The sequence below is a fragment of the Anopheles funestus genome (genome assembly GCF_943734845.2).
Source record: "Anopheles funestus chromosome X unlocalized genomic scaffold, idAnoFuneDA-416_04 X_unloc_41, whole genome shotgun sequence".
In the NCBI taxonomy this organism is placed as follows: Eukaryota; Metazoa; Arthropoda; class Insecta; order Diptera; family Culicidae; genus Anopheles; species Anopheles funestus.
Genome location: NW_026045167.1, coordinates 1,742 through 13,169, shown reverse-complemented (window position 1 = coordinate 13,169; position 11,428 = coordinate 1,742). Strand labels below are relative to the sequence as shown.

The window sequence follows — 11,428 nt, the reverse complement described above, 5'->3', positions numbered from 1 at the left end:
TGGAAGAAATCTAGCCACAAGTGCCATCTACCCATGGCCAGAAGAAAGTGTGGCCATATCTTGGATACCGGCGGAGCTATGGGGCAAATATGGGCCAAAAATGGTGCAAGTTGGACCAAAAATCCGAAAAAGTACCTAGGTAAATGCGATGGTTGTTCGTCGAATAGCTCCGGCCACAGACATGGTAGCGATTAGTGGTGCATGGAAGAAATCTAGCCACAAGTGCCATCTACCCATGGCCAGAAGAAAGTGTGGCCATATCTTGGATACCGGCGGAGCTATGGGGCAAATATGGGCCAAAAATGGTGCAAGTTGGACCAAAAATCCGAAAAAGTACCTAGGTAAATGCGATGGTTGTTCGTCGAATAGCTCCGGCCACAGACATGGTAGCGATTAGTGGTGCATGGAAGAAATCTAGCCACAAGTGCCATCTACCCATGGCCAGAAGAAAGTGTGGCCATATCTTGGATACCGGCGGAGCTATGGTGCAAATATGGGCCAAAAATGGTGAAGTTGGACCAAAAATCCGACCAAGTGCGCGAGGCGCTTTCGTGAATAGCTCCGGCCACAGACATGGTAGCGATTAGTGGTGCATGGAAGAAATCTAGCCACAAGTGCCATCTACCCATGGCCAGAAGAAAGTGTGGCCATATCTTGGATACCGGCGGAGCTATGGGGCAAATATGGGCCAAAAATGGTGCAAGTTGGACCAAAAATCCGAAAAAGTACCTAGGTAAATGCGATGGTTGTTCGTCGAATAGCTCCGGCCACAGACATGGTAGCGATTAGTGGTGCATGGAAGAAATCTAGCCACAAGTGCCATCTACCCATGGCCAGAAGAAAGTGTGGCCATATCTTGGATACCGGCGGAGCTATGGGGCAAATATGGGCCAAAAATGGTGCAAGTTGGACCAAAAATCCGAAAAAGTACCTAGGTAAATGCGATGGTTGTTCGTCGAATAGCTCCGGCCACAGACATGGTAGCGATTAGTGGTGCATGGAAGAAATCTAGCCACAAGTGCCATCTACCCATGGCCAGAAGAAAGTGTGGCCATATCTTGGATACCGGCGGAGCTATGGGGCAAATATGGGCCAAAAATGGTGCAAGTTGGACCAAAAATCCGAAAAAGTACCTAGGTAAATGCGATGGTTGTTCGTCGAATAGCTCCGGCCACAGACATGGTAGCGATTAGTGGTGCATGGAAGAAATCTAGCCACAAGTGCCATCTACCCATGGCCAGAAGAAAGTGTGGCCATATCTTGGATACCGGCGGAGCTATGGGGCAAATATGGGCCAAAAATGGTGCAAGTTGGACCAAAAATCCGAAAAAGTACCTAGGTAAATGCGATGGTTGTTCGTCGAATAGCTCCGGCCACAGACATGGTAGCGATTAGTGGTGCATGGAAGAAATCTAGCCACAAGTGCCATCTACCCATGGCCAGAAGAAAGTGTGGCGCTATCTTGGATACCGGCGGAGCTATGGGGCAAATATGGGCCAAAAATGGTGAAGTTGGACCAAAAATCCGACCAAGTGCGCGAGGCGCTTTCGTGAATAGCTCCGGCCACAGACATGGTAGCGATTAGTGGTGCATGGAAGAAATCTAGCCACAAGTGCCATCTACCCATGGCCAGAAGAAAGTGTGGCCATATCTTGGATACCGGCGGAGCTATGGGGCAAATATGGGCCAAAAATGGGTAAACTTGTACGGTCCAAAGCCAAGGGTAAATTTTTTTATTCCTCTAATAACTTCTACCACAGACATTGAATCGGTTCGTGATGTATGGATGAAATGTAGCAAACAGTTGGAACTACCCATAAAATCTTAAAGATTGACGATCCAATGCATAGAACCGGAGTAATGTGCGATACTTGGTGAAAAATCGAGTGAAAAATTAACTATAAACTGTTTTTGGCCCATAACTCGAATACTAGACATCGGAAGGGGGGGTCGTAGAACGATTTTTTGTTGCCCTATCGATTCCCTATCGAACGAGCAAAAGTTGTTTTTTTGACCAAAAAGTACCCCCACTCTAGTAAAATTGGCCTGATTTTACTAGTCCCCGGTACCCGTACAGGCAAAATGAGCAAAATGCTCAAGTATGAATGGTTTTTGGCCCATAACTCGAATACTAGACGTCGCAGGGGGGTGTCGTGGAACAATTTTTGGTAGCCCTTGAAATTATCTATCGAATGACATATACTTGATTTTTGGCCAAAAAGTTCCCTAGACTAGTAAAAATCGCATCATTTTACTAGAGTCGGGTACCCTGGACGAAAAACCGCTATAGTTGCGGTTTTTGGCTAATAACTCGAATACTAGACGTCGCAGGGGGGTGTCGTGGAACAATTTTTGGTAGCCCTTGAAATTATCTATCGAATGACATATACTTGATTTTTGGCCAAAAAGTTCCCTAGACTAGTAAAAATCGCATCATTTTACTAGAGTCGGGTACCCTGGACGAAAAACCGCTTTAGTTGCGGTTTTTGGCTAATAACTCGAATACTAGACGTCGCAGGGGGGTGTCGTGGAACAATTTTTGGTAGCCCTTGAAATTATCTATCGAATGACATATACTTGATTTTTGGCCAAAAAGTTCCCTAGACTAGTAAAAATCGCATCATTTTACTAGAGTCGGGTACCCTGGACGAAAAACCGCTTAAGTTGCGGTTTTTGGCTAATAACTCGAATACTAGACGTCGCAGGGGGGTGTCGTGGAACAATTTTTGGTAGCCCTTGAAATTATCTATCGAATGACATATACTTGATTTTTTGACCAAAAAGTTCCTAGACTAGTAAAAATCGCATCATTTTACTAGAGTCGGGTACCCTGTACGAAAAACCGCTATAGTTGCGGTTTTTGGTCAATAACTCGAATACTAGACGTCGGAGGGGGGTGCCGTAGAACAATTTTTTGTAGCCCTTGAAATTACCTTTCGAATGATATATAGTGGTTTTTTGGTCAAACAGTGACCCCGAGACTAGTAACCCTCCATACACAAAACCGCCTAAAAAGTTTTGGTTTTGCAAAATTTTGAAAAGTGCGTCAAAAAAATTTTTTCAAAAAGTACCAAATCGTGATCAGAACTCACTATAGACCATAAAAAGTGAAATCCGATGGTCATTTGCAACACTTGGTCAATCGAGAAAAATTTCACTTTTTTACTAGAGTCGGGTACCCTGAACGAAAAATCGCTCAAGTGATGGTTTTTGGCCAATAACTCGAATACTAGACGTCGGAGGGGGGTGCCGTAGAACAATTTTTTGTAGCCCTTGAAATTACCTTTCGAATGATATATAGTGGTTTTTTGGTCAAAAAGTGACCCCTAGTCTAGTAACGCTCCATACAAAAAACCGCCTAAAAAGTTTTGGTTTTGCAAAATTATGAAAAGTTCAAAAGAATTTTTTTTTCAAAAACTACTAAAACGTGATAAGAACTTACTATAGACCATGAAAAGTGATATCCGATGATAATTTGCAAAAGTTGGTAACTAGTAAAAAATTTCACTTTTTTACTAGAGTCGGTGCAACGAGAAAAAAAAAGTCCGTGATGGAGAAAAATGGCACGTTTTCCACGCCTGTACGCTTTCGTTTTCTATATAGGGGGTAGGTGAGCCAGAAGCATGAATTTGACTGAGTACGTATCTTTATGAATTGGGCCCTTCTAAATCGATTGAGACTACCCCCAGGACGATCGGACGACTGCTTCTGGCTCAAAATGTGGTTTTTAGATTTTGATCGTCAATTATGAGAGAAAAAATCGATTAGAAGTAAAGATACGAAATGCTTGGTCTAAGTTGGGAAACGACTTCGGATATTTGTTGGACGTTGTCGTCGAAGGTCCGAGGACCAAGGAAAAGTGATTTCCAAGTGGATTTATGCACTATTAGTCGATGGTAAGATGTGAAATTAGTAGAACTTACCATACAGTTTGCGAAGTTGAAGCAATCGGTTGGTGAATATGGTACTGTCTGTCCAATTTGGTGGTTCGGAATGAGTGAAACGATGTTGATGATGGATAGACGTTCCGATTGCCCCCGATCGGGGAACATATAGTGGTCTTTAAGGTCCAAGTACCTATGTTTTGGTAAGCAGAACTGAGAGTTAAAGGATGAAAGTCGGCCATTCCTAATATCATCCTATCGGTGGTTCGCGAGTTGTTTGAGGACCGGAGCAGCTCGCGATGAAACGGTCCTAGGGTATTGGTTATCCATCCAAGGAAGAGTAAATGCGATCCTAGATGTGTGTCGTTGGCCGTTCTACCGGTATCGCCTATCGATGAGATATCGACGGGCATGCCTTACTCGAAAGTTGAATTCTAGGATCGATGGTCAAACAGACCTATGAGCGATAAACCAAACTGAACACGTATTGATGTCGGCTTTTCCTATCATTTGATGCCGCAGGTTGTTTAGGGACCGGAGCAACTTGCGGCCGAGACGGTCCCCGGGGGTTTCTTTCTCCAAGGAGTGGAAACTATTAAGCAAGAGTTGTAGCAAGATACGATCCTCTGATGTGTCGTTGGCCGTTCATGCGGTATCGCCTGTCGATGAGATATCGATGGGCATGCCTTACTCTACCGACCTTCTAATTGAGAGTATTAATCAGGGATCGATGGTCAAACAAGACCAATGAGCGATAAACCAAACTGAACACGTATTGATGTCGGCTTTTCCTATCATTTGATGCCGCAGGTTGTTTAGGGACCGGAGCAGCTTGCGGCCGAGACGGTCCCCGGGGGTTTCTTTCTCCAAGGAGAAGAAACGATTAAGCAAAAGTTGTAGCAAGATACGATCCTCTGATGTGTCGTTGGCCGTTCAAGCGGTATCGCCTGTCGATGAGATATCGATGGGCATGCCTTACTCTCCCGACTGGATTACTGAGAGTTTAATCAGGGATCGATGGTCAAACAGACCAATGAGCGATAAACCAAACTGAACACATATTGATGTCGGCATTTCCTATCATTTGTCGCAGGTTGTTTAGGGACCGGAGCAGCTTGCGACCGAGACGGTCCCCGGGGGTTTCTTTCTCTAAGGAGTGGAAACGATTAAGCAAAAGTCGTAGCAATAATCGATCACCTGATGTGTCGTTGGCCGTTCTTGCGGTATCGCCTGTCGATGAGATATCGATGGGCATGCCTTACTCTCCTGACTGTTTAATTGAGAGTTATAATCAGGGATCGATGGTCAAAAAGACCTATGAGCGATAAACCAAACTGAACACGTATTGATGTCGGCATTTCCTATCATTTGTCGCAGGTTGTTTGGGGACCGGAGCAGCTTGCGACCGAGACGGTCCCTTCCCGAAAGATGGTGAACCGAGTCGTCTGGCGTAAAAACCGGACGACTCGAAAGGGCTTGACCCTTTCAAGTGAGCGATAATCACATTCTACGCTCAGTTCGACAGCTACAAGGCAATCACTCGCTATGTTCAGAGCTAATACATGCAACATGCCGGCATTGTTTCCACCGACGCATGGATTCAAGACTGGTGCACTTATTAGTTAAACCGTTCGCCTCCGGGTGTTTCGAGTTCAAGTCTGGATGAGGATTGATCTTGCTGGTAATAGCTTGAGCCCCTGAATAAGGGGTCGAAGCGTACATCTTGAGACCATGTACAACATATTACCAAATCGGCACCATGGGTTCGGGTGCAAGTGATGTAACCGTGAAAGATGTTGAGCAGCCCAACATCGGTTTACACACGCATAATAGGAAGGCAGCGCTGTCGACTGGTCAGTCGTGTAAGAAGTGTGCATTATCGATCACAAATATATTGGTGATCTGTAGGTTGCGCATACACCATGCCCGGTGTAAAGTGCCGTGGTCCCCCCGGGGGGGCTGCATCAAACCGTTCGCCACGCGAACTACCCAATGGAACGAACTCTATGCATTTAATAAGAAGAAGAGATGATAATGAAACACGGTCGATTTAAGAGTTGAAAACGTTGAAATACCTATAAGCAAGTCTTAAGTTGGTGGTGACCGTTACGCCCCAACAAATTGGTGCCTTACCCTACACCAAAGAGCCATTCAACATGGTTCAAGTGAGCGATAATCACGCTCTACGCTCAGTATGACAGCTGCAAGGCAATCACTCGCTAAGTTCAGAGCTAATACATGCAACACGCCGGCATTGTTTCCACCGACGCATGGATTCAAGACTGGTGCACTTATTAGTTAAACCGTTCGCCTGCGGGTGTTTCGAGTTCAAGTCTGGATGAGGATTGTTCTTGCTGGTAATAGCTTGAGCCCCTGAATAAGGGGCCGAAGCGTACATCTTGAGAGTAAATGTACAACATATTACCAAATCGGCACCGTGGGTTCTGGTGCAAGTGATGTAACCATGAAAGATGTTGAGCAGCCCAACATCGGTTTACACACGCATAAGGGGTTTATTGTTATCTGTAGGTTGCGCATACACCATACCCGGTGTAAAGTGCCGTGGTCCCCCAGGGGGCTGCATCAAAACGTTCGCCATGCGAACTACCCAATGGAACGAACTCGATGTATTGAAAGAGATGAACAATTAATAGCGAGAATAGGGGCCCGGAAGCAATTCCGCGGCCCTACGGTCGATTCAAGAGTTGAAACGTTGTACAATCGTGGATAGCACCTAGTGCTAATATGGTGAGAGATAATGTGTGAGGAAATTTAGTTTCCTAAAGTTTAGTTAGTGGTTTCCGTTGTGCCCTAACAAACTTAAAGTTGGTGGTGACCGTTACACCCCAACAAATTGGTGCCTTACCCAACACCAAAGAGCCATTCCATATGGTTCTAGAGAGAGAGAGTTGTGTGGAAATTTATTTCCCACTAAGCGAGTGTGTGTCTGTAGTGGAACGAATTCTGGTTGATCCTACCAGTAATATACGCTTGTCTCAAAGGTTAAGCCATGCATGTCTAAGTACAAACATAAATGAATGTGAAACCGCATAAGGCTCAGTATAACAGCTATAATTCACAAGATCATCCTACCACTAGTTACTTGGATAACTGTGGAAAATCCAGAGCTAATACATGCAACATGCCGGGACTGTTGCCCTCGCGGGTAGCTGAACTGGTGCACTTATTAGTTAAACCAATCGCCTCCGGGCGGCTTGAGTTGAAGTCTGGATAAGGACGCAGATCGTATGGTCGCTTGTCGACTGACGACAGATCTTTCAAATGTCTGCCCTATCAACTATTGATGGTAGTGTAGAGGACTACCATGGTTGCGACGGGTAACGGGGAATCAGGGTTCGATTCCGGAGAGGGAGCCTGAGAAATGGCTACCACATCCAAGGAAGGCAGCAGGCGCGTAAATTACCCAATCCCAGTACGGGGAGGTAGTGACGAGAAATAACAATATGGACCTCTCTAACGATGGTCCATAATTGGAATGAGTTGAGTATAAATCCTTCAACAAGGATCAAGTGGAGGGCAAGTCTGGTGCCAGCAGCCGCGGTAATTCCAGCTCCACTAGCGTATATTAAAGTTGTTGCGGTTAAAACGTTCGAAGTTGATTGCCCGTCCAGACACGTGACCGCCACGGGCGCCCGGTTACACGCCGGGGCCGTTCGTGCGCGCGCTCACGGCTGCGACTCACAATGGTGTACTTGGGCGTTACTCTGTGAACGAGTACCGTGCTACCGGTTAACTCCGGCACGGGCTCCTCATGGTGCTCAAGATACTCACATTTACCTTGAACAAATTAGAGTGCTCAAAGCAGGCTAAGACAAAGCGTCCGGCCCCCCCGTGGGGTTGGCGTTGGCCGAGAATAATCTTGCATGGAATAATGGAATATGACCTCGGTTTATACGATTTCGTTGGTTTGTCAGAAACCTAGAGGTAATGATTAACAGAAGTAGTTGGGGGCATTGGTATTACGGCGCGAGAGGTGAAATTCGTAGACCGTCGTAGGACCAACTGAAGCGAAAGCGTTTGCCATGGATGCTTTCTTTAATCAAGAACGAAAGTTAGAGGATCGAAGGCGATTAGATACCGCCCTAGTTCTAACCGTAAACGATGCCAATTAGCAATTGGGAGACGCTACCCCTATTCGGTGCTCTCAGTCGCTTCCGGGAAACCAAAATCGGGTTCCGGGGGAAGTATGGTTGCAAAGTTGAAACTTAAAGGAATTGACGGAAGGGCACCACAAGAAGTGGAGCTTGCGGCTTAATTTGACTCAACACGGGAAAATTTACCAGGTCCAAACTTATCGAGGTAAGACAGATTGATAGCTCTTTCTCAAATTTAAGGGTAGTGGTGCATGGCCGTTCTTAGTTCGTGGAATGATTTGTCTGGTTAATTCCGATAACGAACGTGACTCAAACATGCTAACTAGAACGCTGTCAGCAGTGCGCCTCCGGGCGCACCTGACGTTACAGCCGGGCGGCGCCTTCACGGGCGGTCGTCGGCTACGTTTGCCCTGCTTAGCGGGACAACTTGTGTTTAGCAAGCTGAGAATGAGCGATAACAGGTCCGTGATGCCCTTAGATGTTCTGGGCTGCACGCGTGCTACAATGTGGGTCGCAGCGTGTTCTCGCCAATAGGCGCCCCCATTCCGAGAGGAACGGGAAATCACTAAAATGCCCATCTAGTCGGGATTGGGGACTGCAACGGTCCCCATGAACCTGGAATTTCTAGTAAGCACTAGTCATTAGCTAGTGCTGATTACGTCCCTGCCCTTTGTACACACCGCCCGTCGCTACTACCGATGGATTATTTAGTGAGGTTTCTGGAGGCTTACCTTCCGCGGTTCCTTCGTGAGCTGCAGCTGGCATGGCTGAAGTTGACCGAACTTGATGATTTAGAGGAAGTAAAAGTCGTAACAAGGTTTCCGTAGGTGAACCTGCGGAAGGATCATTACTGATGATCGTCCGCGAGTGACCAACCATGAGCTGCCTTCGGTGTAGCTCGGTCGCTCGCTTGCTATGTGTCAGAATTTGTTGAAAGCCAACTCGTTCGTTGTACACTTTGATGGGTGACCATCACTGTGTCTCCGTGCCGAGCTAGATCTCCCCTAGCCGTAAGGCACTTGAACGCCCCTTCGACGACGAGTTGCATGTGTGTGGTATGTGTCAGAATCTGGTGAAGCTTTCTGCATGTGATGTGCCTTGTGTGGATCCGTGGCCATTGCATTGTGTCTGGTGCTTAGATACCCAGACACTTAGAACGCTTGCGCGGAAAGCAAACTCGATCGTTGTACACTTTGATGGGCAACCATCACTGTGTCTCCGTGCCGTGCTAGATCTCCCCTAGCCGTAAGGCACTTTGAACGCCCCTTCGACGACGAGTTACAAGAGTGTGGTATGTGTCAGAATCTGGTGAAGCTTTCTGCATGTGATGTGCCTTGTGTGGATCCGTGGCCATTGCATTGTGTCTGGTGCTTAGATACCCAGACACTTAGAACGCTTGCGCGGAAAGCAAACTCGATCGTTGTACACTTTGATGGGCGACCATCACTGTGTCTCCGTGCCGAGCTAGATCTCCCCTAGCCGTAAGGCACTTTGAACGCCCCTTCGACGACGAGTTGCATGTGTGTGGTATGTGTCAGAATCTGGTAAAGCTTTCTGCATGTGATGTGCCTTGTGTGGATCCGTGGCCATCGCATCGTGTCTGGTGTGTAGGTACCCAGACACTTAAGCAAACTCGATCGTTGTACACTTTGATGGGCGAGCATCACTGTGTATCCGTGCCGTGTAAGAGCTCCCCTGGCCATCAGGCACTTGAAAGGTCCTTCGACGACGAGTTACAATAGTGGTGTGTTAGATACGTCAGATTACGGTGTCTACTAGTGTGCAATACGTATCCGGCTACGGCACGGAACGAACGGGAACTGTGGTGCAGACAAACAAGAGTTAAGCCTATTAGTCATTAACTCTAAGGACGGGGCCATGGGGCGGTACACAAAGGATACGGATGAGCGAGTATGCAGGCCCAATACTCAATAGCTCGATCCGATCCAAGCACATGAGTTGACTGCGGCGCCAGGTTAACCAATGTGCTAGATTCTATTTGGCCAGTAGAATCTTGTGTCTTAAGCGATTTGATACCAAGACACCAGAACGAAAGTTAGTTGAAGAGTTATTAAACTCTTATGAAGTATGGTTGTGCAATCACAACTTATGACTTTAACCTATAAAGTGGATATGGACTTGCAATTATAACATGGAATCTCTACACACCCCATGAGCTCGATCCAATCCACGCACACGAGTTGCCTGAGTAGCGACAGGTATACCGATGTGCAATACGTATCCGGCCACGGCACGGAACGAACGGGAACTGTGGTGCAGACATACAAAGAGTTAAGCCTACTAGTCATTAACTCTAAGGACGGGGCCATGGGGCGGTACGCAAAGGATACGGATGAGCGAGTATGCAGGCCCAATACTCAATAGCTCGATCCGATCCAAGCACATGAGTTGACTGCGGCGCCAGGTTAACCAATGTGCTAGATTCTATTTGGCCAGTAGAATCTTGTGTCTTACGCGATTTGATACCAAGACACCAGAACGAAAGTTAGTTGAAGAGTGATTAAACTCTTATGAAGAATGGTTGTGCAATCACAACTTATGACTTTAACCTATAAAGTGGATATGGACTATCAATTATAACATGGGGCACACACCATGTTCTCGATCCAATCCACGCACACGAGTTGCCTGAGTAGCGACAGGTATACCGATGTGCAATACGTATCCGGCCATAGGCACGGAACGAACAGGAACTGTGGTGCAGACATACAAGGGCCATGGGGCGGTACGCAAAGGATACGGATGAGCGAGTATGCAGGCCCAATACTCAATAGCTCGATCCGATCCAAGCACATGAGTTGACTGCGGCGCCAGGTTAACCGATGTGCTAAGAGAGTTGTTCCTGGGCCTTCAAAGTGACTTCAAAACTATCTTAGCGAATGGTGGCCATGGGCGTAGACATGAGCCACAAGTCACAAGGCCTGGGACTATTGGGTAATAAAGACAACTTAGTCAGAAAGTTAGTCTTTGGACGTACCACCGGGATTGTGTTACATTGGGAACCTTACTATAAAACCCTAGGCAGGGGATCACTCGGCTCATGGATCGATGAAGACCGCAGCTAAATGCGCGTCACAATGTGAACTGCAGGACACATGAACACCGATAAGTTGAACGCATATTGCGCGTCGGACGATTAAACCCGGCCGATGCACACATTCTTGAGTGCCTATCAATTCCTTGATATACAACAAACCAAACTTCAGGGTGGAGCGTGCCACAATAGAACACTATGGCGAGCAGCCCGTCTAGTGTCGTGGGGGAAACACGCTTCCACACTGTGCATAATGGCGTGCTCGGGACCTTTGTTGGGACCGCAGGGCGCTGAAAGTAAAGGGGTGAACCGCATAAATCGCACGCACGTAAACGCGCACACACACAAATAGAGTGAGACGTATCGTAGGATAC

The 11,428-nt window shown here is 46.9% G+C and overlaps 1 non-coding gene across 1 annotated transcript; it reads left to right on the top strand.

Moving 5' to 3' along the window:
- Positions 1-11,033: 11,033 nt before the first annotated feature.
- LOC125773587 (5.8S ribosomal RNA) lies at positions 11,034-11,191 on the top strand. The gene has a single exon (XR_007420228.1). It is a non-coding gene; the product is annotated as a 5.8S ribosomal RNA (ribosomal RNA).
- The last annotated feature ends 237 nt before the right edge of the window (positions 11,192-11,428 follow it).